Raw genomic sequence first — 25523 nt, 5'->3', positions numbered from 1 at the left:
TATTCGTCTTGGCCCCTGATCCAGTTTCCTCTTTTTCAGATTTTGACACAGCCTGGGACCTCCTTGCCCACTTGCTGACACACTTCCTATGCCGATGGGTGTGCTTTCTCTGCCTCTCCTTCAGCTGCACGTGTCTCTCCAGAACCTTCCGTCCTCTCTGCTTCCCTCCTTAGGTGCCCTGAGTGGGAGCGCCTCCCCGTTTTCCCTGAAGATTTTCCTGGGTTTGCTGTTTTCCTCTTGTTTATCTGCTTCCATGACCCCTTTTAGAACTTTTGTGCTGGCGACTCCCAAAGTTCTGTCCCCACCCCTGACGTGGATTCTATTGTCCTGATTCTTCCGGTTTGCAGGCCAGCAAAGACCCAGCTTGTTTCCTTTTCGCTCTCTCTCGGAGGCCTCAGCTGTCGTGGGAGCTCTGTGTATGGCCCCACTGCTCTCTTCTTGGCCTCTGTTTAGATAAGGACAGGGTTTGAGGTGGGAGGCAGCGATCCCAGCCTGCAAATGAGGAAGCGAAACCGAAGCTCACAGGACTTAGGGTGTGGGGACCACAAGGAAGGAACTTGACCTTCTGGTATTCGGACACCCTCTCCTTTGGAGCTCTCATTCGGGTACTCCCAATGGGGGGTTGGGGTGAGACAGGATTCACAAAGCTCAGGCTGGTTTCAGACTTGCTCTACAGGCAAGACCTTAACTTTATAATTTCCCTTCCTCTGCCTCCCAAATGCTGGGATTAACCTTCACCATCATCCACCATCATGGCATAACCCACCCCCTCTCTGTTTTTCAAGATAGGGTTTCTTTATGTATCTCTGTAGCAACTCTCACTGTACATCAGGCTGGCCTTGAACTCAGATCCGCCTGCCTTTCGGCATATGCCACCATCAGCTGGCATAAACCACGAACCAGCACTCAGGAGGCAAAGGCAAGCAGATCTCTGTGAGTTCAGAGTTCCAGGCTAGCAAAGGCTGTTACTGTTACACAGAGAAACCCTGTCTCAAAAACCAAAAACCCAACCCAAACCAACCAACCAAACAAACAAACAAAAAGAGCAAACCCCCTGGACTTCTTTTTGTCTTCCTACTGTGTGCTTCTCAGGACAGGGTGCCTGCTGCCTGTCAAGTGTGCCAGCCACCATGGCCTGCCCTGTGCTCTCTGCGGTATTCAGTGGATCAGTATTTGACGGCGGTTGATGATTAAATGGGCAAGAACGGCAGGTACCCATTGTGAGTCTACACACCACTTCCTTCTCTGGCGGAATGGAGTGGGCTCCTCTGGGTTTGGGCGGTTCAGGCCACCGGTCTCTGCGATTTCTGGTGCTGCCGTTGCTGCTGCTTCACCCGAGCCTCTGCCCTCACGCCCAGGAAACAGGAACTTTCCCGGAAACAACACTTTCTTCTCTGTCGAGATGTGTGTGTGCTGCCTATCTTTCCGGCCATTTCTAACTTTTAAAATGTGTGTGAATGTTTCACCCCTGTGTGTGTGTGTGAGTGTGCGCACGCACACACACACACACACACACACACACACACACACACGCGCGCACCTGCACAGGCTAGAAAAAGGCACTGGAGTCCCTGGAACTGGAGTTGCAGATGGTAGTGAACCCTCATGTGGACTCTAGGAATGGACATCTGGTCCTCTGGTCCTCTGGAAGAGCAGCCTGTGTGCTGAGCCATGTCTCCAGCCCCCATTTTTTGTTTCTTTTTTTTTTTTTTTTTGGTTCTTTTTTTCGGAGCTGGGGACCGAACCCAGGGCCTTGCGCTTCCTAGGCAAGCGCTCTACCACTGAGCTAAATCCCCAACCCCCCATTTTTTTGTTTCTTGAGACAGGGTCTTGCTTTGTAGCTCTGGATGGCCGCACGCCCGGAGTAGTCCTCCTGCCTCAGCCTCCTGAGTCCTGGTGTTATAGGGTAGATAGTCCACAGCACCCGGCTTAGACTCTCTTCAGTGTTGGGTCAGTGGTAATGATTAACGTTGGCTCTTGGAATCCTCTAGACTCCACTCCAGGGTTTGGCCCTTGGTGTCACCCTCCCTGTTTTAAACTTCTACCACACATCTGTGACCTTGGCAATGGCCATCAGTGTACCTGTGCCCCCTGGGCTCTTTAGCTGCCTGCAGAATGTGACTTGGTGGCTCCCTGAGAGAACATAACGTGGCCACCTCCTTCACCATGGGGCTGTGCCCTGGAGGTGTGCTGGTCTCACTTCAGTGCTGGCGATGTGCGGTTGCTTTCCTTATGTGGTGTTTCAGTTTTCCTGAGCCTCTCTGGTGGCTTAGAGCGGAAAGAAGTAGGGAGGAGGATGTTCCTTAGCTTGGCTAATACTAACCCGTCAGCTAACCCTGCTATCTGAGCGCTGCTGTAGCTGGCTGATCTGGGATCCAGAGCAGCCCTGGGCTGGGAAGGATACACTGTGGCACCTACGAGGCCTCCCAGAGTATGCTGCACTGAGGCTCCTTTAGCATAGGGCAAGGGAGACGTAAGCTGGGTGTGAGCGTTCACCCATGATCCTAGCGTTTGGGGAGGCAGAAGCACTGTCATGGGTTCCAGGCCAGCCAGGGAAGCAGAAAGAAATCTTGCATTAGCAAAACAACAGGGTCCAGAAGAGACAGCTCAGCAGCTGCTCATGCACAGGACTGGGGTTTGGTTCCCAGAACCCACATGGTGGCTCACAGCCATCCACAATTCCAGTTCTAAGACTTCTGGTGCCCTTTTCTGGCCTTCATGGGCATCAAGAATGCATGTAGTGCCCATATATACATACGTACATGCATCATACATACATGCATCACACATATCACACATATATGCATCATACATACACACAACATACATACATTATACATAAATCATACACACATCATATATATACATAAATCATACACATACATTAATAGTACATGCATCATACATGCATCATGATACATATATAATCATATATATACATACATCATACATACAGGCAGAATATTCATACAAATAAATAAATTAAAAAAAAACTTTTGGGGTTGGGGATTTAGTTCAGTGGTAGAGCGCTTGCCTAGCAAGCGCAAGGCCCTGGGTTCGGTCCCCAGCTCCAAAAAAAAAAGAAAAGAAAAAAAAAAAAACTTTTAAAAGGGAAAGGGAGAGTGTTGTTTTTTAGGACGGGCACCTGGAATGGCTCTGGGTGGGTGGACACAGGCCTGACACAGGAGCTGGCCCAGGGGCCATCCCCATCTCTCAGGGCAGCTAATCTCTCAGGGCTGCCCTGGGCTCTGTTCAGGTTTGGAGTGGCACAGCGTCCTGAGCAAGCTTGCCTGTCCGTTTCTAGGAACGTGCCTCTTCTTTGGGTAGAAGTGGGAGTGTTGGCGGTCCACACTCGGTTCCTGTGGCCTCCTGGCTCGTCGGCTGCTCAGGGCACCTTCTCATCCCAGATGAGCCTCACTCTGGCCGCCCTGGGGCTGCTGTGAAGGAGCTGCTACAGTGCCTGGGCCTCTACGCTCATTCCTTGGCGGCTGGCCTGAGCTCTTTTGGTCATCTGCTGCCTGTCTTGGAAAGTTCTCTGCCGCAGGAGTGACTGTGTGGTCTCTTCGCCCTCCTGAACGTCAGCCTTGCTGCGTGTTTGGGCTGAGGCAGCTGCTGGACAGCCGGTGGCCACTCTCCTGCCTCACTACCTCAGATGGCCTTTGCTGCCGAGTCCTGAGCTGTTCAGGAACCCCTGCCCCTTCTCTGTCTTTAGAAGTCAGAGTACGAAGTTGGTTTGCTGAGGGGCCAGGCGGGAACAAGCAAGCGTCACCTGGAGGTAGTTGTCACGGCTTCCTGTGGTCACTTGTAGTCATCTGTTCCCAAACATCCTGTTTGTGCCTGTGGAGTAGAACTTCTGACCGGGAGGCAGGCAGGTTATCTGTTCCCTGCCGCACCCAACCCTCAGGCTGAGTGTGGGGCCAGGGTGTCAAAGATCATCCTCTCTCCGAGGGGCACCGTTGGCTGTGTGGCCGTGGCCGTGGCTGTGGCTGTGGCAGACAAAGCTGGTGGCAGATTGTTGGGCATTGTCCCTCTCCTCTCCCTACTCTGTCTGCCTGGGACATTTCCCCTGAGTGTTCTAGCGCTGGATGCTGGCAGCCTTTCTCTGCTCCCAGAACTGTGGTTCCCTAGCCTTCGCCTCCCTCAGCGGCTTAACCTCTCCCTGCTTATGTGCTGGGTTTCAGAGAGGGCTTGGTGGGTGGGTCCCTTTGTTTCTATTGAGAGAGGATCCTCAAGAGACACAGGAGGGCCTCACATTCACTGTGTAGCCAAGGAGGACCCTGCACTTCTGATCCTCCTGCCTCAGTGCCAGGATTACAGACTTGAGGCACCATAGCTGCTCTATGCTGTGACTGTTCCCGCCGTGCCGAGAGTTGAACCCAGGCCTCACAGCACTAAGCTGATGCTGGGATACACTTTGGTGTCTTTTGTTACTTTTATTCTTTCCTCCTCCTTCCTCTTCCTCCTTCTTCTTCCTTCTTCTTCCTTCTTCCTTTTTTCTTTTTTTTTTTTTTCCCCCCCCCAGGCCTTGCGCTTCCTTCCACTCCTCCTTTTTTCAGCCCCTTCCTTCTCCTCCTTTTTTCAGCTACAGGGATTCTCTGTGAAACCCTGGCTGTCTTGAAATTCAATCTGTAGCCCAGACTGCCCTCGAACTCACAGAAAGTCTCCTGCTTCTGCCTCCCAAGTGCTGGGCTTAAGCCGTGCAGCACCCAGTTTGGGGGTTGTGTTTTAACCTGCCGGTCCATACAGCCCCTCTCTGCTGTCACAGTGAAATCTCTGGTCACACTGGACTTTGATTCCCACTTGTCATGAGGGAGGTGGCCGGCATTGGGGGAGGACATTCTGGGGCGCATGCATCTGTATATTTTGTGTGTGTGAAAGTCATCTGTGCATCGATTGGAGCTTGCCTGGCATGCTGCCACTGAGGCAGGGGCCTGCCAGTCATGGGAGGAGAAGGAGTGTGTGTGGGTTGGTGCTTGGGGGAGGAGTTTTTCTGTCACCAGCCCAGTCTTCCTCCCTCCATGCCTCAGTGAAGAGACACTAACAACAGCCTCTTGGTCCTCTGTCTTCTTGCCTGTTCCTTGTCCCTTACTTTTTCTGACTTCTTTCTTTGTTTTTCCCTTTCAGCCCTGTGACTTCTTGCTTCCTCTGCTTGGAGTCCCACTGTAGGCCGACACATCCGTAGAATAGTTACTTCTTGTGGTTGATACGCCTTCATAGTTACAATGGAGTCTTACCTTGTGTGTGACTAACAGAAGGTTCTGAAGCTCTCTGTCCTTTCTCTTCCCGTCCCCCTTCTTCCTCGATCCTCAGTTTAAGAATTAGTCGTTGGGCGCACCTGCATTGGTGACCTCAGCCTGGACGCTTGGCTCTGCAGAAGGTTATAAAGTGTGGACTGTGTTCCACAGCTCGGTAGGACAGCGGGTCAGGGCCGTGGTTGCAGATCCTCATCTGGAAACAATCCCACTCTTACCGCATTTCTCACAGGAACTTTCCTTGCTTGTGGGAGGCTTCCAAACCAGTCCTTGAACTTGAGAGACTTTCCAATCCTGAGTAAGTCGGACCACGCCTCCTCCGGTTTTGTTTGTTTGTTTGTTTTTTCCTTGTGGCCCATAAAGACACACTCACTGGGCGAATGGTCACCTCTGTTCAGTGCCGTCTCTCAAAGCCATGGCTGCAGCATGGCTCCCTGAATGACTTGTTCCTGGGCTACAGTGAATGACTGCATGTCAGGAGCAGGCAGGGGCACTCTGGAACTCCCTCCAGCTGCCACTGTGTCCTCCTCAGGGAGCCACTTTTAACTTTTTCTTTTGGAAGACAAAGTCTCCCTACCTTGCTCAGGCTGACCTTGTAGTCTTAGGCTTGAGGGAGAGCGCCCCCCTCCATCAGTCTCTCAAGTGCCAAGGGGTGGACACATAGGTCAGTTACACTCTGACAGATTTTAGTGGGGAGGAACAGGGTCCCGTTAAATATTATTAGATAATTTTGTTCCCAAATAAAAGACACAACCCTTTATATGTATGTGTAGTAAGTCTTAAGAGCACTGGAGCTGGGTAGATAGCACCCTCTACACTACTTTGTCTACTTTCCTGTCAATAACCCCAAGACATCACTTGCCACGTTCTGACAGGCTGACCCTCATGGCCATTCTTCCCTTCTTTTCTCCCTGAGACCAGAAGCCTGGGATCCCTCAGCACTGCCTACCTCTCCTCTGCCCGGCTCTAGGCGGTAGGCATTTTTATCACCGATCCTGGATAACTTGGTAGGCAAGGTCTACACAGTAAAAGCCGGTATCCGTGAGGATCTGTGACGTCCAGAGCATCCGGGCCCTGGGATACAGGATTCAGCACCTGACCAACCTCAGCCGAGCAGAGCCTCCACCACAGACCGGGGCTGGCCTCGGGCTTGTCCAACATGGGAGTTTTGCCCCTTCCACCCACCCACCCACCCATCCATCCATCCATCCATCCATCCATCCATCCATCCATCCATCCATCCATCTTTCCCTGTTGCGTTTGAATCTGTCTTATCCTCAGAGTTTGTTTCTTACAGCCAGCATAATCAAAGTCGTGTTTTAATTGGTCTGAGAACATTTAACGACGTTGTGGGCTTTAACATCCAACTGTCTGCCAGGGACTTGAGCCCTCATCTGTCATTTGTCCTCCATTCATACCTTCTGTCCTTTCTTGTTCTGCCTTCCAGAGTCGTTAGTTTTAGGGTTCTGCTTTCTCTTCTCTAGTCTTATTTAGCTAGAACTCATAGGTTTATTATTTTAATTATTTGCAGGTTTAACCTATCAGTGCTTTCAAACCATATTTAACTATTCCTGATTAATATAAAGAGCTCTTATTATAGTGAATTTTCGTTTTCCTCTCTGTGCTTTTTGTGTCATAATTCTCCCCTGCATACATTATAAAACACACACAGTGTGGTCTGTCATTTGGAATTTCTTCTCAGTTGCCTGGCAATGGTGGGGGTGGCGGCGGCGGTGGTGGTGGTGGTGGTGGTGGCGGCAGCAGCAGCGCACGCCTTAATCCCAGCACTTGGGAGGCAGCAGCAGGTGGATCTCTGAGTTTGAGACCAGTCTGGTCTACAGAGGGAATTCCAGGACAGCTACATAGTGATAGTAAGCCCTCCACCCCCACCCTGTCTCATCCACAGATGCACACGCACACGCACACACACATGCACACATACACACATGCATGCATGCACACACACACGTGCACACATACATACGTGTGTGTATATGCATGGGGGGCAGTGTGAGGGTGGCTGGGACTGGACATCACTGTAGTCTGCGTGTTTGGCATCCGTAGGTCTCTGGGTTCAGTCGTCAGCACCAAAAACAAAGAACAAAACGTTCTAGAGAATTTAACATTTTTTTCCCCTTACTTTCCTGTTCAGTTTCTCATGTAAAAACAATGTCTTCCTCCCTGGCTGAGTCCTCAGTTCACTCAGACCCACCTCCTGGGGCAGGCTGGGCTGCAGAGCCCACAGGAGACGCTGCTCACACATTCCAGCAGTGTTCCCTAAAACACAGCTCACCGTGTTTGCTTTCTTTTGCTCTACCAGGATAGGGGTGACCATCAGCCCCTCAGGACTCCCTACCCCTCAGCGCCAGGCCAAGGTGCTGCCCAGTGGCAGGCCCTGCCCCTGCCTGTGCCCACATTCCTGAGCAGTGAGCTCCCCTCCCCCACTTTGAAGGAAACCAGGCCGGCCACACAGTGAGCTGAAACCTTAAGTACCCACAAGGGGCTATGCTCCGGCCGCAGAGGCTTGTGAAGTAGTCCTTTGCTTTCTTTTTTCCATTTCCTTCCTCTTTTTTCAGAGTTAGGGGTAATGTGGTTGGAGGGGAGTAGGTAGTAACTAGATCATAGTAGATGGAGCATTTCCTGACACAGGGCTCTGCTCTGCACTCGCCTTCTCTGTGCTTCATATATACTGAGTGCTCATGGAGGGTCGGGGTGGGGTGCTCACAGAGGGTCGAGGGGTAGCATGAACTGAGGTAGAGAGGCAGATCTCTGCTGCAGCCAGAGGCTTGGCCAGGGTCGTTGGTTCATTTCTTCTGTTGTTCATTGAGTGTCTGACTGTCCTAGGCTGAGGGATAGCATGAGCGTGCTGCTGTCTGTCCCCTGCCCTCTCTGGGCTGCTCAGGGGCTAAAGGAGATTGACGCACAGTCCCTACTACTTTGACATGTGCTCTCAACCAGAAAGAGCTTTGGGAGCGCAAAGAAGCAAGGCCTTAAACCAAGTACAGAGCCAGGCCAGGGAGGAAGTGGTTCTGTATTGCTGTCCAAGCTCACTTTACTTGGAACGTGGGTATTTACAGGAGACAGGTTGTCTTGGGTGGCATCGCCGCAGACAAACATGGACATTTCGAAAGGCTTTCATTTTTTAAGGAGATGGCCGACCTGAGATAATACTTGAGAGCTTCTAACAAGAGGTCCCCGGCCAACACATTCCTTTTTTCTTAGGTAGACAAATTGAACTCTTTCAGTCCTGTGTTGCCAAAGAGGAAACCAGGGTGTGAGATTCAACAGATAAGGCAAGATTGCACCTGGTAAACAAGATGGGCGGGTGGTCTGAGGAGGGTGGGAGCCCAGAGGCCCGGAGGGAGGAGGCTCATGTACTTGTGTGTGCTTGGACTCACCGTGCGATGGGGTCGCTCACTGTGACTTGGTACCTGTGTCCTCCTAGTTGGGCATCTCAGGTAAGTCAACCAGCTTGAATCACAGGGGTGAGGACAGTCACCTGTTCATGCTTCCTCCATAGAGTGGCCTTTTAGGGATAGCCTTGTTACAGTAGCTGAGCTGAGGCTTAGACATCGGTGTTTGTCAGCCTCCAGTGTGATGCTGCTTCACGTGGGTCAAACCTCCCTAGGCTCAGCTGTACCTGACTCACCAGCCAGTTCTGAGGGGTCTCTACGAGAGCAGGGCACCTGAGATTATATCCTGGAAGGGCCTCTGGGGTCAGCTTGTAGGAGGAAGGACCTGGCTCCCCTGATACTGTGCTGGGCTGAGCCTTCTTCCTGGAAGGGAGCTGTGGAGCTGCCTGTGGACTGCTGAGACTGCCCCCAGCACAGATGGGAGCAGGCAGAGAGGGGGACCCTAGTGTTCCTGTCTGTCCTCCCTACAGGACACATGGGGAAGATCATCCTCCTGCACATCCACCCAATCTCGGTGATTTCTTGTTCCGTTTAGAGCCTTGTAACTTTTGTTCTTGTGGTTGTGCCCGGCCCCCCTCCCATCCTGCCTGCATACCCTGACTGAGCAATCGAAAAGGCAGGCCTGGGCCTGCCTTCCCCTGCCATCTACCCTCTGTGGAAGCCCTTGTAAGTCCAGACTCTGCAGGCCCTGGGCCCTCGATTCCCCTCTGCTGTGCTGGGACTTGTACTCTGGGCTTCATTCTCCGTTCTGACACTTTCCCAGGTTGTTCCTCCCTCTCTAGAAACCCCCACTCCCACCTCTGCTGATCCCTCTTCTCCCCCTATAATAGGCTCCCACTATGTAGTGCTCTCCAGTACAGACTGTGTTTGTCCTTCCTGTGCTCAGTCAGAAGGTATTGGGGCCACCAACTAAGTATTGAGGTGCTGAGGTGCGGAGGCTGCCTCCTAGGAGGGATGGACAGACCTCAAGCAAGACCACTGTTTTCTGGTCTTCCCTTCCAGAGAAAGGATGGAGACCCTCCCCCAGACTCCAGAAAGGAATATGATTTTTACAGTAGCAACCGACACGGTGATGACCTCCAGGAGATCTGTAGACCATTTTGCAGTGGGTCCCCTCCACATTTCCCTGGGGAGGGAGCGCCCAATAGTCACAGTGCAAAGGAGATGGGAAAGCACCGGCCTGGTCAGGGCTGACGATAGCATGGCCCTGTGCTCACACCTCACTGCTTCACGAGTCAGGGCGAGTGCGGTGCTTGGGGCTAAAGCTCTTTTGGTGTCATGTCAGCCTTAAGTGAAGGAATTCCTGGAATGGAATATGTCCAGCAGTGCACACTCCATAAGCTACCACAGGTCGCTGGGCACAAAATGGGCAGACCCAGTCTCACGGGGAGTATTGGAACCTGGTTTACCTGTTTGCTTGAGGTCACAGACCAGGGTGCCAAGGACAGATGCACACTCCATCCTGTGCCCACACCTACCCACCAGCTTTGTGTGGAGCTGTGTAGGCACGTGTGCACCACGCACACACACGCACACACACACTGTGTTACCCTTGACTCTTAGGATAGCAGTCACTGGTGTCTTTGTTTTTTATTAGCACATATCAAATATACACAATATGTTTAGCGATGACATTTTATCCATGTGTATAACGTCTTATGTTTACCCGCACCACTCCCCTTTTGCCGCCTCCCACTGGTCACCTGTTCTTTGTTATTTCGGGGAGCTAATGACTTCTGTTAGCCTTACTTATAGAAGCACCAGTAAGGGGTCGTTTACTGGAGCATGGCCACTTCATCAGTGGCTCCTCCGTGGAAGTGGAGCCCAAGCATTGAGTGCCTGTAGATCCTCAGGGGAGTGTGGGAGCCCCCCTTCCCTCCTTTTGGCAGAGGCCTTGGGTACTAGGCCAGTGTCACTGTTGTTCTTTGTGTCTGGGTTTGAATTTGTTCTCATGAGGAACAGGAGGTCTTGTTTACCGTCAGAGAGATTGGACCACTCTTCTCCCGGCTGGGACATCATCTAGGTATATCTCAAAACTTGGAGGGGGTCCTCCTCCGAGGACAGCATCCATGAAGGCGGGTCTCACAGTTTGGGGTACAGCATGAAGGAGACTCGGAAAGAAACTTCCTTGCTTCGTAAGGGAGAAATGGCTGACCTCAGACGAGTCCTTAGTGGAGCAGGGGATAGAGATCAGCTCACCGACTTGTGTGGTGACCACTTCCTGTCTGGGCATCGAGACTGGCAGGAGAAGTGGTTGCCCTGGCCCACAGCTTTGTTCTGACAGACGTCGCCTGCTTAACTGCTGGGCCCCTGACTCCTAGAGTTGTGAGGGAGTTGTGGGATTTGCAGTTGTCCCATTTGTCGTCGGGGGATTTAGCAGTTTCCTAGACAGCTGTGTCCATACGTGGCCAAGCAGGAAGTTCAGGTGCTCTACGTGAATTCCAGCCTGGCCAAGCCCAGGTGAGCTGTGTCTCCCACACCTCATTCTAGACAGCGTGCGTAGGACACACCTGTGGCTCAGGTGAGGCGACAGCCTGCCTGGACGGTTGCCCAGCTTCCCTTCAGATTGCGGCTTCCCTTAGAAGACTGTCTCTACAGTTCAAAATCCAACAGACAAACAAGCGTTTGGAATGTTCCCTGTGTGTATACTGGGGACTTCCTGTGTGATATTTCTGGGCATTTCGGCCAGGCGCTGTTATGACCATCTGTCCTCATTCTGCTGGGTTGGGCTCCCTGAGCCCCAGACCGTCTCCTGCAGGAAAATCCAGATTGGGGATGTGGTAGGACCCACCCTGCTCTGACCTCCGCTCCCTGCTCCCCTTGATCTCCTGGGGTAGCCAGCAGGGAGGGCAGGCTGGCCGAGCCAACCCAAGCAGGGGCCTTGGATCCCTCTGCCTCTGAAGCTGGTCACAGACTTCCCCAGCGAGGGTGCGAGTGAGCGCGGGCTGGTGTGAGCGCGGACTGGTGCCTGGCTTGAGGCTGCAGCTCAGGGCTGGTGGGCCGTGGTCAGGCTGGTCACATGACCTTACGTTGCCCTGCTCTGCTTCATCCTCCCCGCATCTTACTTCACCTGCATGTGAGTCCTGCCAGCCAGGCGGAGCGAGCACAGAGGTCGCAGACGGGTTTTGTTTCAGGAAGGCCTGTTTTCCCGTTTCCTCCTGTGTGGTTTCCCCAGTGTGACTGCAGCCCCCACGTGCTTCCTTCCTGTCCAGGAAGAGGCAGATTTCCCACTGTGAGAGTTGGAGAAGATCTGCCCTTCCAGTGAGACCTGCCCTACCCTTTCAGGACAGGGACAGGATGGAGCTGGTCTTCCTTTGTGGGAGGCACTGTCACCGGCCACCAGGGCCTCCTGCTGAGTTTGCAGGTCACCTGTTAGCAAGTGAGGCTTGTGGGCAGGAGGCTGGGAAGAGTCCGAGAGCCTCTGCGTGGGATGGCTCTTTTTCAGGAGGTGCCAACTGTCTGTGGTGACACCAGCTGTCAAGGGGCCCCGGCATTTCCTGGAGCTCTGAGCTCAGCAGATGGCTTCCTAAAATTGTAAGACTGAGGGGACCCGGGGTTGGATGGTGTCAGTTCCTCTAGGGAAGCAAAGGTGTCATTGAGGGTTGATGAGGGAATTCTGCGGGCAGCCAGTTTGCTGCTTCCTCATTTCTTAGAACACCTGGCTATCCAAGATGGCTGTTTCAACTCAAGTTCTGACTAGAGGGTATGTGTGGGGGTTCTGAGGTGTCTGAGCTCTCTCTCATTGGGTACACATGGAGGAAATTTGGCGGTGCCATCTTGAACCCACTTGAGTTGATTTTTTTTCACAGTAAAAGCAGATTGTCACATATGTCAGTACTTGATGACTGCTGGCCAACCTCTTGATTGATTGTACATCAGGCCTGAGGTGAGGCCAAGGTTAGCTCTTGGCTGAGTCCTCTCTTACCCAGGCATGCTTGTGCCCCTTGTGGGAAGAGCATTTACAGAGGGCAAACCTGGCGCGACCTGGTGTGTGTGAGTGTGTGTATGTGTGTGTGAGTGTGTGAGTGTGTGTGAGAGTGTGTGTGAGGTGTGTGTGTGTGTGTGTGTGTGTGTGTGTGTGTGTGTGTGTGTGTGTGGTGTGTGTGTGTGTGTGTGTGGTGTGTGTGTGTGTGTGTGTGTGTGTGTGTGTGTGTGTGTGTGTGTGGTGTGTGTATGTGGTGTGGTGTGTGTGTATGTGTGTGTGTTTGTGTGTGTCTGTGTGTTTGTGTGTGTGTGCGTGTGTGTGTGTGTGTGAGTGTGTGTGAGTGTGTGTGTGTGTGTGTGTGTGTGTGCGTGTGTGTGTGTGTGTGTGTGTGTGTGCGTGTGTGTGTGTGTGTGGGTGTGTGTGTGTGTGTGTGTGTATGTTTGTGTGTGAGTGTATGTGTGTGTGTGTGAGAGTGGGTGTGTGGATATGTGTGATTGTGTGTGTGTGTGTGTGTGTAAAACAGTGTGTGTGTGTGTGTGTGTGTGTGTGTGTGTGTGTGTGTGTGTGTGTGTGTGTGTAGTGCGCACGCGCGTGTTCGTGCCACCTGCCTGTCTCATCCTTCTCTGACTGGTGTGGTGTGTATAGGAAGCTCTGTCTGCCTGTGGCCTCATCTGTGAGGCTGCAGGTCTGTGCCTGGGGGTGTCCTTGCTTTGCTTGGCAGTGCTGAGATGGGAGCAGCTGCGATTGACCTGGTGTACCACAGATCAGGCAGGTGTGCTGGAAGGGTTATTTCTCCCTTCCCGAGCAACTGCCTCGCTGTGTAGCCCTGTCTGTGGTGCCTCTGTGACACTCTGCACTCTCCCTGCTCCTTCCTGGCCTAACTTCTCAGGGTCTTTGGAGCTTAGGCAGCTCCAGATTCAAAGTCGCAGGGCTCTCAGGCCCAGCTGCAGTGGACGGGGAGTGGGGAGGAGTGGGGAGCACGGAAGGCCCTGGCTCCTCTGTCCCGCCTCTGCTGAGGAGTGAGTTGGAAGCTGCTGGGCTCAGCTGATGTTCTCCAAGGAGGACTTGGAATGAACCCCAGTCATAAACGGGTGAGGTCAGTGGTTTGCTCAGCAAGAAGGCCCAAGTTAGTGATGGCCTGCCACAGCTCCCAGGGTCCCTGGCTGCCGTCCCTGGCTCCAGCTCCTTTCTTCCCTGTGCCGTCCCAGGGGACATGACCATCAGTGAAGCAGATTTATGTATCGTGTGCCTCTGTGCTAGAGTGGGAGGCCAGCCACCATGATGACTTTCTCCAAGCTTCCCACCCATTACTCAGTGAGCTCTGTGAGGTGCGCGTGGTAAGCGGAAGCTCCTAACAGTCTAGTAAATGCTCACCAGGCTGGTGAGCAAGGATCAAGTCACCTGCTTCTCTCTTGGGGAGGCTGTTACCTCCACTGTGGCAAAGTGCCTGGCGGGGGTGGGGTGGTGGGGTGGTCACCAGGAGGGTGTACAGAGGAGCCCAATCTGTGACGCATACAGCGTGGCTTTATGTGGGGACAGTGAGGGCCTTGTGATGCTGTGTGAAACTGTGCACTGAAGGCCCCAATGTGTGCAAAGGACTCTCGGAAGCCTCTGTCTCTGTCTCTGCTTGTCTGTCTATTCTGTCTGTCTGTCTGTCTGTCTGTTTCATTGCAGTTTCATTGCCTCCAGAACCCAGCCTTGCTAGTTTGATTTAAGGCAGTGACTTTGACTTCTTGCTTCTGTGTTAACTTGGTCCCCAGAGGGCCTTCTGGGTTTTCCTTAAGGTTTAGTGGGCTCCTGCCCTCCTTTGTGTCCTGGATGTATGAACATCCAGGTAACAGGCAGATGGAGGACGGAGAGGTTGGACTGCATTTGATATTGTTTGTACACACACACACACACACACACACACACACACACACGGGCTGGAGGAGGGTGGGGGCAGGAGGGCGGGGTGGGGGTCCCAGTCCTGCTAAAGAGGAAAGTTGTGATGAAGGCCAAAGCAGGGAGTGAGGGCCCTTTGGCTTCACTTTCTGAGAGGCTCAAAGATGGGAGTGTCAACTGCAGGGGTTCTGTCCTACCCTTGGCAAAGACAAGGCATTGGGAGTGTCTGCCCTCTGCATCTGTGGCCTTATACTTGAGGGTTCAGAAATATTTGGAGCCAGAAAACACAGCCCAGTGCTGTAGCTCTTATACTGCATGAGGTCCTAAGTCCTGCACTGGGGAAACGGGGGAAAAGAAATATCTTAAAATCCCATCTGGGCCTGGAGAGATGGCTTAGTGGTTAAGAGTGTGTACTGCTCTTGCAGAGGACCTGAGTTTGGTTCTCAGGACCTCCCTTCACAGCTTCCTACCCCTGTAACTGCAGCCCCAAGGGGAATCTGCCCCTCCATCCCCATGGACTCTGCAAGCTCGCACACTCACATGGGTGGCAGGTGAGGATAACAGCTTAGCAGGTTCCTAACTTACCTGGTGCCTGAGGAAGCCAGAAGAGGGACTCAGATCCCCTGGGAAGTGAAGCCCCAAGTGGGTGCTGGGAACTGAATGAACCTGGGTCCTCTGCAAAAGCAGTGCGCACTCTTAACTGCCAAGCCATGTCTGCAACCCTTGAAAAATGTAGAACAATATAGCATATAAGCCCACTGGGCATGGTGGTTCCTGCTCGCAATCCCAGCTATTCAGGACGCTGAGTCCTAGTGACGGCAGCCTGAGGAATACAGCGAACTGTCTCAAGACGGACGCCAACTCAACCATTGCATATTCAGGAAGGCGTGGCTGGCCATGAGCACAACTACACACCGTTTCCTACAGGGGCCGAGCGTGGAGGGCTTGCACGCTTTCCCCAGCACACATTCATTCCTGAGAGGCCAGATAGGGTGAGAGGAAGTTCCTCCACAGAGAGCCGGAGTCTGGGGCGGGGTGAGGGTGGAGTGGGGACCCACACAGAAGAGGTGGGCTTTTAGTTGGGAGTGGTGCTATCCTAACACTCAGCAAAGCGGAGCCCAGCGGAGCCAAGGCTCAGGTCAACCTGAACTATGTAAGGAACCATGGCTTCAAAATAAAAAGTGTGTGTGTGTGGGGGGGTGGGGTTCAGGAAGTTCAAACCATTTTGTCTACTGGAAGTGGGCTTAGCAGAATCCTGGGAGGTGACAGAGACTGACAAGGGACTGAGCCTGGTTTCTGATGCTCAACCGACCGTACTGTTGGCTCAGATGATGAGAAAGAGTGGCTGTGACGTGGAGAGGCCCAGTGGGGACCTCCCAGTTGCACGTGGGAGCCCAAGGAGGGCGGGTAGCCAGGTGAGCAGAAACCAGCCGCTTGACAGCATGGGAGCTGTCTCAGTTGTTTGGGGCTGCGTTCACCAGTCAGAATCTGACGAGTAAAGAAAGAACAGAACTGTGTCTTTAAGTCCATAAACACTGGAGAGACTACAGCTCATCCCAGAAACAGGCAAACTTTTGAACTTTTTGTTCAGGTCTCTGTGGGGCCAGAGATGACTCACCGCTGAGCCCCTCCTAACCTCTGTTGGTGATTAGCAGGGGGAGCAGCCGAGGAGCCGCCCTGCTCGCTGGGCTGTAGACTTGGAAGAGCCGGGATTGCAGGAAGGGCCTGGAGCCATGCTGGAACAGACCAGGGACATTTCCAGGACAGGAATCCCCTGGGCTCCAGTCAGCAACGCACCTTTAATCCCAGCACTTGGGAGGCAGAGGCTGGCGGCTGGGTGGCTCTGAGTTGAGGACAGCCTGGTCTAGAGTGAGAGCAAGTGCCAGGGCTAAGTAGAAAAACAATGGGGGGTGGGGTTAGAGTCTGTGGGTGAGTTGAAGAGACACTAAGATCTGACCAAGGAAGTGTGTCTAGGCAGTCTGGGGCCGTGGGGGAGGGGCTCTCATGATGAGTTCTTAAGGTGGGAGTTTGCTGCACCCTTACCTGGGTGTGTGGCTGGATCTGGCTGCAGGCACGTACAGACATGGATTGGAGGCGACCACGGCAGCTGTGGTCTGGGGTGCGCACGCGAGTACCTGCTTCATAAGGGCCCTGGTAAAGTTGGGCTTCTGCCTAGAGCTCAGGGTGACCTCACAGAAGCCCCCAGCTTTATTTTCTTATGTCTCCTCTCACCTGTGCCTTGTGCCCTTGGGTGCAAGCCAGGTATCCAATAACGAGAGGGGACCGGCCTGCATACTCCAGTTGTGTGAGCCTCCGGAAGGCAGGGCCCGGTTGAAAACTGGAAATCTGCTTTTGGCACGTGGGAGCTGGGAAGAGGCAACTAACTGTACCAGGCGGCCCCTGTCTGCTGCCGGCTGGAGACCTGTAGACCTTTTCCCCGGGTTTCCTGTTTGTCACCCAGCCCACACTTCCTTCAGGGCAGCTCCTGTTGAGCAAAGCGTGAGTCAGCTAGGGAAACTTGGCGGTTGAGTCTTCACAGCCTGCAGGCATGGTTGTTAAATATTCAGATGACACTATGGTATGGAGCGGGCTCTCCTGCCCGGGTTGGGAGAGCAGCTCCTGTCTGGGGCTCAGACAGTAGTGATGCCTTGGAGTGAGACAAAGTCTTGATGAGCTCACTTGCTGTATAAATCTCATCTCATCCTTTCCCCTCCTTAGAACCTGCTCAGAAATGGGGGCAGCTCAAACTACATCCACTTTGATAGGCAGGGCCATGGCCAGGAAGACTGACAGGACAGCCCAGTTCCTCCTTTATGCTGGCTGTCCCCATCCTTTCCAGCGTCTCTTCCAGCAAGACAGAGTGAGGTTGTCCATCTCTGGAATTTAATTCTCTGAGAGGGGACAGTTGATGAGGGCATAGAATCCAACTGTGAAGGAAACTCCCTCTAGAAGATTGAATTCGGGGTTGGGGATTTAGCTCAGTGGTAGAGCACTTGCCTAGCAAGCGCAAGGCCCTGTTCGGTCGTCAGTGCGGGGGGGGGGGGGGGGGGGGGGGGGGGGTGGGAGATTGAATTCCTACTGAACTACTGAGTGTCGGGCCTTGGTCCCTAGGCTGGCTAGGACAGAGATCTGGCTTCATCCCGTATTGGCATGCTGGCCACAGCCGTCTTCCCTGGACAGAACAGTTACCAGGATAAATATACCAGCTTTCCATTCCTGGGGAGTTACTCACTGAAGAAAAGTATCCTGCCATGGGTTAGATTACCTCTGCTCTAACTGCTCTTGGTCTCAGGCGGCTTGAGGGGACAGGGACTGGGCGGAGGGGGGGGGCAGGTCTGCCGCTAGCTCCTCCCTCCTTCCAAATGGAGAAGTCTCACCCAGGGGGTGAGATGGTGGACCATTCCTGAGTTCCTTCCTTGGTAAGGCTGAGCCCACCCACTGCGTAGGTCCCTCGGTCTGAGCAGATGTAAGGGCCCTTAGGTTACTACCTGGGCCACCCAGGTGATCAGCAGGAGACTGAGCCCTTTTGGGGGCATAACAGGGTAACAAGCTCCTTACGCGTCCTCTGGCTCCGGACAGCAGGTACTTATGCTCCTAATTCTGTCTGACTGCGATTCAGGCCTCACACAGCACTGACACATAGACTGCAGGCCAAGTCTATGGCAAAGTCCTCAGCTGTGGGAGCCCCTGTGCCCAGGCTCTCAGGGGGCATGTGGCTGCTCCGTCCATCTGATGCAGGAAGGTGATGGGAAGAATGCTGTGTGCTGTGCCTGGCCAGGCCCCAGGGATACAAGGCATGGTGAAGTGGGTCTCCCTGAGAACCAGCTCTCTGCTCCGGCATGGGGCTGTGGACAGTGGGCAGGGCACAGTGAGGGCCCAGGCAGGCAGCCTGTAGCTGGACAGGGCAAGAACGGTGACTCAGTGCGTTCTGTTCTAGTCGTGGGCTCAGAACTGGAGATCTGATGGGGAGGTGTGTTAGTCAGGGTTCTCCAGAGGAACAGAACTTACCCAGGGAATACGAATTCAATGCTCGCACGCTCACATGCATGTGTGCACACACACATTAGAGTGACTTATGGCTGTAGTCCCACTAGTCCGACAATGGTTGCCTACCATCAAAAGGTCTAGGAATTTAGACGTTGTTTAGTCCACAAGGTAGGCCATCTCAGCTGGTCTGGTCTTAGGTACACACTAGTGTGGGGGTCCCTGTGAGCGCCAAGGCAGGCACGGTGACTCTGCTAACTGTGCTACAGCTTAAGGGCCCAGGGGAGGATCTGGTATGGTTAGGTCATTGGAGAGGCCTTCAAATTACAAAGTCCATGTGACACCTACCCTAGGGATGGGTTCTATTGACTGAGAAACAGTGTTCAGGATAAAGGTCTGGGGAGGAAGAGTCTGGGATAGGCCTGATAGTCTGGGGGATTGGGGTATGGGCTGGGTATTAACTACATCCACCTCCAGCCTTCCGGGTGGGAAACTGGTACACATCCCTTCCCCTGAAGAGGCGAACCTGTGTGCATAACATTCCTCTACACACCACAATCCCCAAGAAGTAGGCTCTAATGCCAGTAAGGAATGGACTTGCCAGCAGGGAGGGAAGGAGGGAGGGGGGGAGGGGGAGGGAGGAGGAGGGAGGAGAGAGAGAGAGAGAGAGAGAGAGAGAGCGAGGAGCGCGAGCGAGAGAGCCATCCCTTCTTCCATGCCCTTTATATAGGCTGCCCACAGATGGTGTGGTCCAGGTTAAGAGCGGATCTTCTCACCTCAGAAGATTGGCATGAGGGGCGGGCGGGAGAGATGGCTCACTGGCCAAGAGCATTTCCAGAGCCCACTAGTTCAAAGTTTAAAAACAAACAAACAAATCCAGACTAAAACTGGGTTTTTCCACTTCAAATCATGTAATTGAGCGAACATTCCTCACAGGTGACCCCAGCTGCCTGGGCTTTATTAATTCCAGTCAAGTTGACAACCAAGAGCTGCAGCCGCCTCAGATCCTGCTCCAAGGCATTGCTTTGGGTAGAATGATGCTCTCTCCCACTGCTGCCCCAGCATTAGATAGGACGTTCCTTGTCTTCAGAGTTGAGGGTACTCTAGCAGGGCACTCCTGTCTGTCCAGCACCTCCCATTTACTGACTGAGGATGATTCAATCCCAGTGCCCAGTAGGCACTTTGTGCTGGTTTTCTTGTTTGATTTGAATCCTAAGCTTAAAATTCCTGGAAGCGTGGGGCAGGCAAGACCCCGTCCAGGCAGTTCACCCAGTGAGCAGGCAGTGTGTGCCCAAAATCCCTGTGTGCAGGCCATAACGCCCAGCCCCCCGAGGAATGGCTGGGGCCCCAGCTCCGGCCATAGACCTTGAACCACCCTGGGTGGACCTGTAGCTCACCACTCTTGGCATTCCGCCAGTGGCAGGACTCTCTGCCTTTTGACAGATTTTATCACATACCTAAGACTGGGGGCAGCCAGGACCCAGGGGGCACAGCTTGGGAAACAGCTCTGCATGGGAGTGGGGGCGGGAAGGGTTTGTGGATTCTCCTCTTGGCTCTCCTTTCTGCGGGGGCTCCATATGGTACAGGGAGAGAACTGACTCCCTGAACGTTGGCCTCTGGCCTGCACGTCACCCCTTGGCACGCGCATGTTCTTCCTCCTCCGATAAGCGAATTTAAAAACTAAAAACTCAGAGAGTTGTGCTGCTGCCAAGCTCTCTCCCAGTCCCCCCGGTCCTCTCTGTAGAGTGCTGTGCTCCAGTGCAGGCTCCGGGCTTGAAGCTGGTATTGTTTCACGCTTGTGCCTTGCCTTTGCAGAAGAGGTAGTGGAAGTAACTGAATGTGTTTGTCCCTCTGGTCTGTGGAGCCCTTGAACTTCATGCCACCCTGACTGCACCCCAGATGTCCCAATTTGCATGCCTAGGGTCTTGGCACCCAGGCTGGTTTCTGTGCCAGCTCTGTGCCTCAGACTCTAGCTTCTCTTGAGACTGAAACTTCCCACCATGGCCGGGGACTCCCTAGTCTTTCCCCAGCTCAGCAAGAAAATTCTGCGGTTGCACGAGGTTACCCCTGCTGGCAGGAAGGTGATGGACCAACGGCTCCCTCTGGTGGTCATCAGGGAATGGCCTGTATGCTCACTCTACTGTGCATACATAGCACTGTGATTTTTGTCCCCCTGGCCAGCTGGTACTTTGCACCCAGCCCTTCTTTGCCCATCCATACCCAGGGCTGCACAGTCCTTCCCAGTGACCCTTGCTTTCCCCTCCAGTGGGTTCAAGCTTCTGGCCCCGGCTTTAGTTGAAGCGGTGTCAGGCCCGGACCCTGCAGTTCCATGGGTGAGGCTGAAGCACTTTGAGGTGCCCCAGCACCGGCTCCTGTAGCATGTTAGAAGCAGGACAGAGGTGGTGGATCTGTATCTGACCCCTATACTAAAGGAAGGGGCCGTTGGGGTGTGAGTTGAAGGAGTTTCCAACATCTCTTGTATACGTAGAGCTAGCAAAAGGCTGAACTGAGGAATCTGGGCAGGTTGGAGGCTGCTGAGTGAAGCCTCACCCTGGCTGTGTTTACTCAAGCCAGGGGAGGAGTCGGCAGTGTTCGGGGACTTAGCCTTTCACAGTTTGTGCCATGGGAAATGCTGTGCGTCTACAGCACAGGACCCAGAGCCTTAGTGTTTCGTCTGCCTCCTATGTCACCTTAGCAACTAGTGAGGGGCCCTGGGGCACGGGGACTCCAAGTTCCTATACGAGCCATCAGGCAAGGACTACGTAAGGGTACAGAAGAGGAAGCCATGTCAACGGCTGTGCTTGGGTAGGCACCTGCTAAAGTTTTCTCTGTCTACAGTAGGCAGACATTTAGAGGAAATTGGGAAATAATGTTTTCTCCTTGGCACACGCATGCGTGCACGCATGCACAACTATATACATAGTGTTTTGAATGATCCTTTCTTTTTTTGTTTTTGTTTTCTGAGGCAATGTTTTTATGTGCAGCCCTGGCTGTCCTGGATCTTGCTATGTAGATCAGGCTGGTCTTGAACTCAGATCCACCTGCCTCTGCCTCCTGAGTGCTGGGATTAAAGGCATGCACTGTCACGCATGGCTTTGAATGTTCCTTTCTTCCTCTGTGTCTCTGGCCCAGACTCTTTTCATGGCTGAGGCCGGTTTTACTCAGGAAAGACTAAGGAGGATCCTTCTCTAGATGTCACAGAGTAACTAGGTCTGATGTTTGGCAACTGTGGGCCAGCCCTTGCAAAGCTCACTGACACTGCAGGGTAAGAATTACTCACAGCGAGGGCCAGAGAGATAGCTCAGTGGGTAACAGCATTTGCTAGGCAAGCCCAAGATCCTTAGCTCCCGTGTGAACCCAGACACTGGTGTGAGTCTGCAACCCCAGCACAGAAACTCACATGCGCAGTGCAGCTCCCGTCACAGACGGGAAGGGGAGGGTGGGCTCTTGCACGTATTCCCCTGATGGCCACGCTCGTGTGCACACGCACACAAATCGACAATAAATAAAGGTAACTTTGAAAATCGTATGTGTATGGGTGGGTGTTTTGCCTGCATCTATGTAAGTGGATTAAATGCATGTGGTGCCCACAGAGTCTGAGAGGATGTGGGGTTCCCCTGGCACTAGAGTTGCTGGTGGTTGCGAGCCACCTCGTGGCTACCGGGAACTGAACCGAGGTCCTCTGCAAGAGTAGCCAAGTGGCTTTACTGTGGAGGTGTCTCCAACACAGACACCTGACTGATTAGACTGGGCCTTAAAGACGAGGTCAGTAGTCCTGGAGTTGAACTGGACCCGAGTTCAGGGCCCGGTCCGTCCATCTGGAGTCACGTGACAGCTCTTCTGTAAACTTGAGTCTTTTTTCTTGTATGTACGATTTAGTTTTCGGTGTGTCTGTGTCTCTCTGTGTTTGTGTGCGTGTGTGAGGGTCCCTACAGAGGCCAAAGACTGTGGAAACCCCTATAGCAGGATATAAGCTACCTGCTGTGGGTGCTCGAAACCAAACATGGGCCTTCTGCATGAACTGTCTGTGCTCTTAACCCGAGCTGTCTCTTCAGCCTCCTCTTTTTAAGCATATCTTATTTGATGTGTGTGTGCGTGTGTATGTGTGGGTGAGTGTGTGTGTGTTGGTCAGAGGACAGCTTACAGGAGTTATCTTTCCGTCTACCACGTTGGTTCCAGGGATAAAACTCAAGGCAGCAGTTTTAGCAGCAAGCATGCTAAGCCATCTCGCTGGCCCCAAACCACTCTTCTTCATAAACTGAAAGGAGGGAAGGGAAACAAGCAGTGTGTGTGTGTGTGTGTGTGTGTGTGTGTGTGTGTGTGTGTGTGTGTGTGTGACTCAGTGGCTAAAGGGCGTGGTGTGCGAACTTAGGGCCAGAGTCCTCAGCTCCCACTGACGGCCCCGTGTGCCAGTGCAAGTCTATGCCTTCAGTGCCGTGGTGGGGGGGTGGGAACAGGCGGACCCCGGGGACTCTGTGGCCAGCCAGTTTAGTGACACCTTCCCCCTCAAAAGACAAGGTGTGGAGGCTGGCCTGGTCTACACAGAGAGCTGTAGGACAGCCAGGGCTGCATAGAGAGACCACGTGTGACTCTGAAAGCAACAGAAGCTGAGCTGCTGGGATGCTGTAGTGGGAACTGTGAGTCCGGTGAGCCGATGTAACCCAGAACCCTACAGAAGTGGGCGAGGACTAACTCCACAGGTTGTCCTAGGAGCGGGGGTGGGGGTGGGTGCGCTGGTGTACGCCCTTAGTCCCAGCACTTGGGAGGCAGCGGCAGGGGGATCTCTTGAGTTTCAGGCCAGCCTGGTCTACAGAGAGAGTTCCGAGACAGCCAGGGCTACACAAAGAAACCCTGTCTCTAAAAAACAAAACAACAAAACGAAACAAATTAAAAAAAAACTCTTAGACACATATAATATAAAACAAATCTTTAAAAAAATGTAAAATGGCAACCTACAGAAACAGTGGAACACGATAAAGAACACAGCAGGCACTGATTCCAACGTCCACACAAGCTCGGGCACACGCACACGCACGCACATACACACACACACACACACATGCACACACGCACGCACACACGCGCACACACACACGCACGCACGCACACACACGAAAGAAAACAAGTGGAAAGAGCTCGTGGAAGCTAAGTGTGGTGGCTGAGGCAGGAGGATTGAGTCTGGAGCCACCTGGCCTACATAAGCAGAGCCTGCCTCAGCCTAACCGTTAGGCTCCACCTAGAGGCAGTGGTGGGGTTGACTCTGTGTGGGGCTCTAGGTTCTATCTCTAGGGCCATGAAAATAGAATAGAAAACAAACAAACAAAACCCCCAAAAAACAAACCCAGCCCATACACCAAGAAAGCCAGATGCAGGATCACAGCTCCGGTGCAGGGCACAGGGGCCCATGTGTGGGCAGCGGGATCCCTGATTCACCACTTGTCAGGGAAGGCGTTTGTCTACCTCGGAGGGTTTGGAGCCGGGGAATTGTAAAGGGGGACTTTGGCGACAGGGACCTAAGCCTAGCCTTCTACGTTTCTGTTGTTGGGGAGGACGACAGGCTCCATCCGTATGTGAAGCTCCCGGCCCTGGTAGCGGTGGCTCAGGACTGGCAGCTGCTCTCGCCAGCCCCACCAGGGCTGCATCTGTTGTTGCCTTCTCTGTGCAGCACTACAGGGTTCCCCAGTAGCCTCAAGATGGAGAAAGAGGGGTTCCGCCTACGGTGGGTTGGGCCCAGAGGAAATGGACAGCAGGTGTGGCCCTAGAGACGCCTCTGGGATTGGCCTGGACCTTAGTTCCTTTTATGCCCTTACCTAGACACAGAGAGACTCCTGGAGTTCCGGTTTGTTGGAGGCAGGAAGTCAGAACTCCTCCAGGGGAGCTGGAAGGGGTGGGTCCACAGGAGCTGAGTTCTTCCAGCCTGGGAGGCTGGGACCCAGGGTCTGGGCCTCGGAACAGCTTCTCGTCCAACTGTACAGCAGGAGCCAGGGGTAGGTGTGCCCACCCTAGTGCTGTTGGTAAGCAGGGCTGCTGGGAGAAAGCATGGTCTCAGAGGCCTGATGAGGTCCTCGCTTCCCTGTCCTCTGAGTGGGAATGGGGCTGGCTGGGGACAGGGCTGCAGCAAAGGTCAGACTGACAGCTGGGCAGGCAAGCTCCAGCTCCTTAGGTTTGGCACCATCTTGTCACCGTGTGAGTGTGAGCACAGTAGCCTCCTGGAGGCTTGGGCTCTGGAGCCTGGGGAGTCTGAGGAGTCATGTGACCCTGTCCTTTCCTGCCCTGCTACCTGGGGCAGGGACCCAGAGCTTCCAAGCCCATTCTCCTCAGCTCTGAAGAGAGTAGTTTTTTAGGTCACCAGAAGGGTCACCTGTGACCACGTGTGTAAATGCCTCACACGGTGCCCAGTAGGTGTGAAGAGTACGGCCACTGCGCTTGTGATTGTCACTTGTGAGGGCCAGGGTAGCAGATCACTAGACGCTAAGCATAAACAGGTCAGTGAACAGTCCAGGAAGGAGGGTGTGGCGTTCGGGGCTGGACTCTACCCAGGCCACAGCACTGTAGAGGGTTTCAGCACAGGAGGAGTAAGGCAGGAAGGTCGACACTTCCAGCTTCTGCCTCTCTAGCCGTTTTCTTCCTGTCAAGAGCCTAAGCCCTGTAGGCTACCGCATGCTGGGGTAATGGCAGCTTGCGTTCGAGGGATGATTGGGCCCCTGTGTTACAGTTAAACAGTCATGGGGCCCTGGAGCCTCTAGGTCGGGCTCCTTGCCAGTCGGCAGAGGCAGTCAGCAGAACAGTCCTGCCCCCCCACCCCAACGCGGCCTGTTGAGGGGGTGGTGAGCACTGAGCTGGCCTCCTGCCAGTGCCCAGCCTCTTTGCATACCTTACCTGTAGCCTGTAGCCTAGGGAGGAGCTTAGAGCGTGGAATTCTGTCCCCCCTCAACTGGAGGACAGGTGCACCCTAGGGCTACCTCCTGGCCTGGCTCTGTCTACCCAGCCACTCCCTGTGCCGTGATTCAGGACTCCCCCCACCCGCCCTGGTTCTCCCAGTCACCCCGTGGAGTCAGAAGTTCC

General features: G+C 53.6%; 1 protein-coding gene across 5 annotated transcripts in view; it reads left to right on the top strand.

The window, feature by feature from the left end:
- The window catches only part of Pxn (paxillin), a 47254-nt gene that overhangs the window by 9242 nt on the left and 12489 nt on the right, over positions 1-25523 (top strand). The window contains exon 1 of one of the 5 annotated variants that reach the window (XM_032886558.1): positions 24275-24445. The exons of the other annotated variants lie outside the window; for them this stretch is intronic. The gene's annotated coding sequence lies outside the window, so the exon portion shown is untranslated. Of the gene's footprint in view, positions 1-24274; positions 24446-25523 lie in introns of those variants that run through there. 5 annotated transcript variants of the gene reach the window in all.

Source organism: Rattus rattus, chromosome 16, assembly GCF_011064425.1.
Source record: "Rattus rattus isolate New Zealand chromosome 16, Rrattus_CSIRO_v1, whole genome shotgun sequence".
Lineage (NCBI taxonomy): Eukaryota > Metazoa > Chordata > Mammalia > Rodentia > Muridae > Rattus > Rattus rattus.
This window is presented reverse-complemented; position numbering and strand designations above follow the sequence as displayed.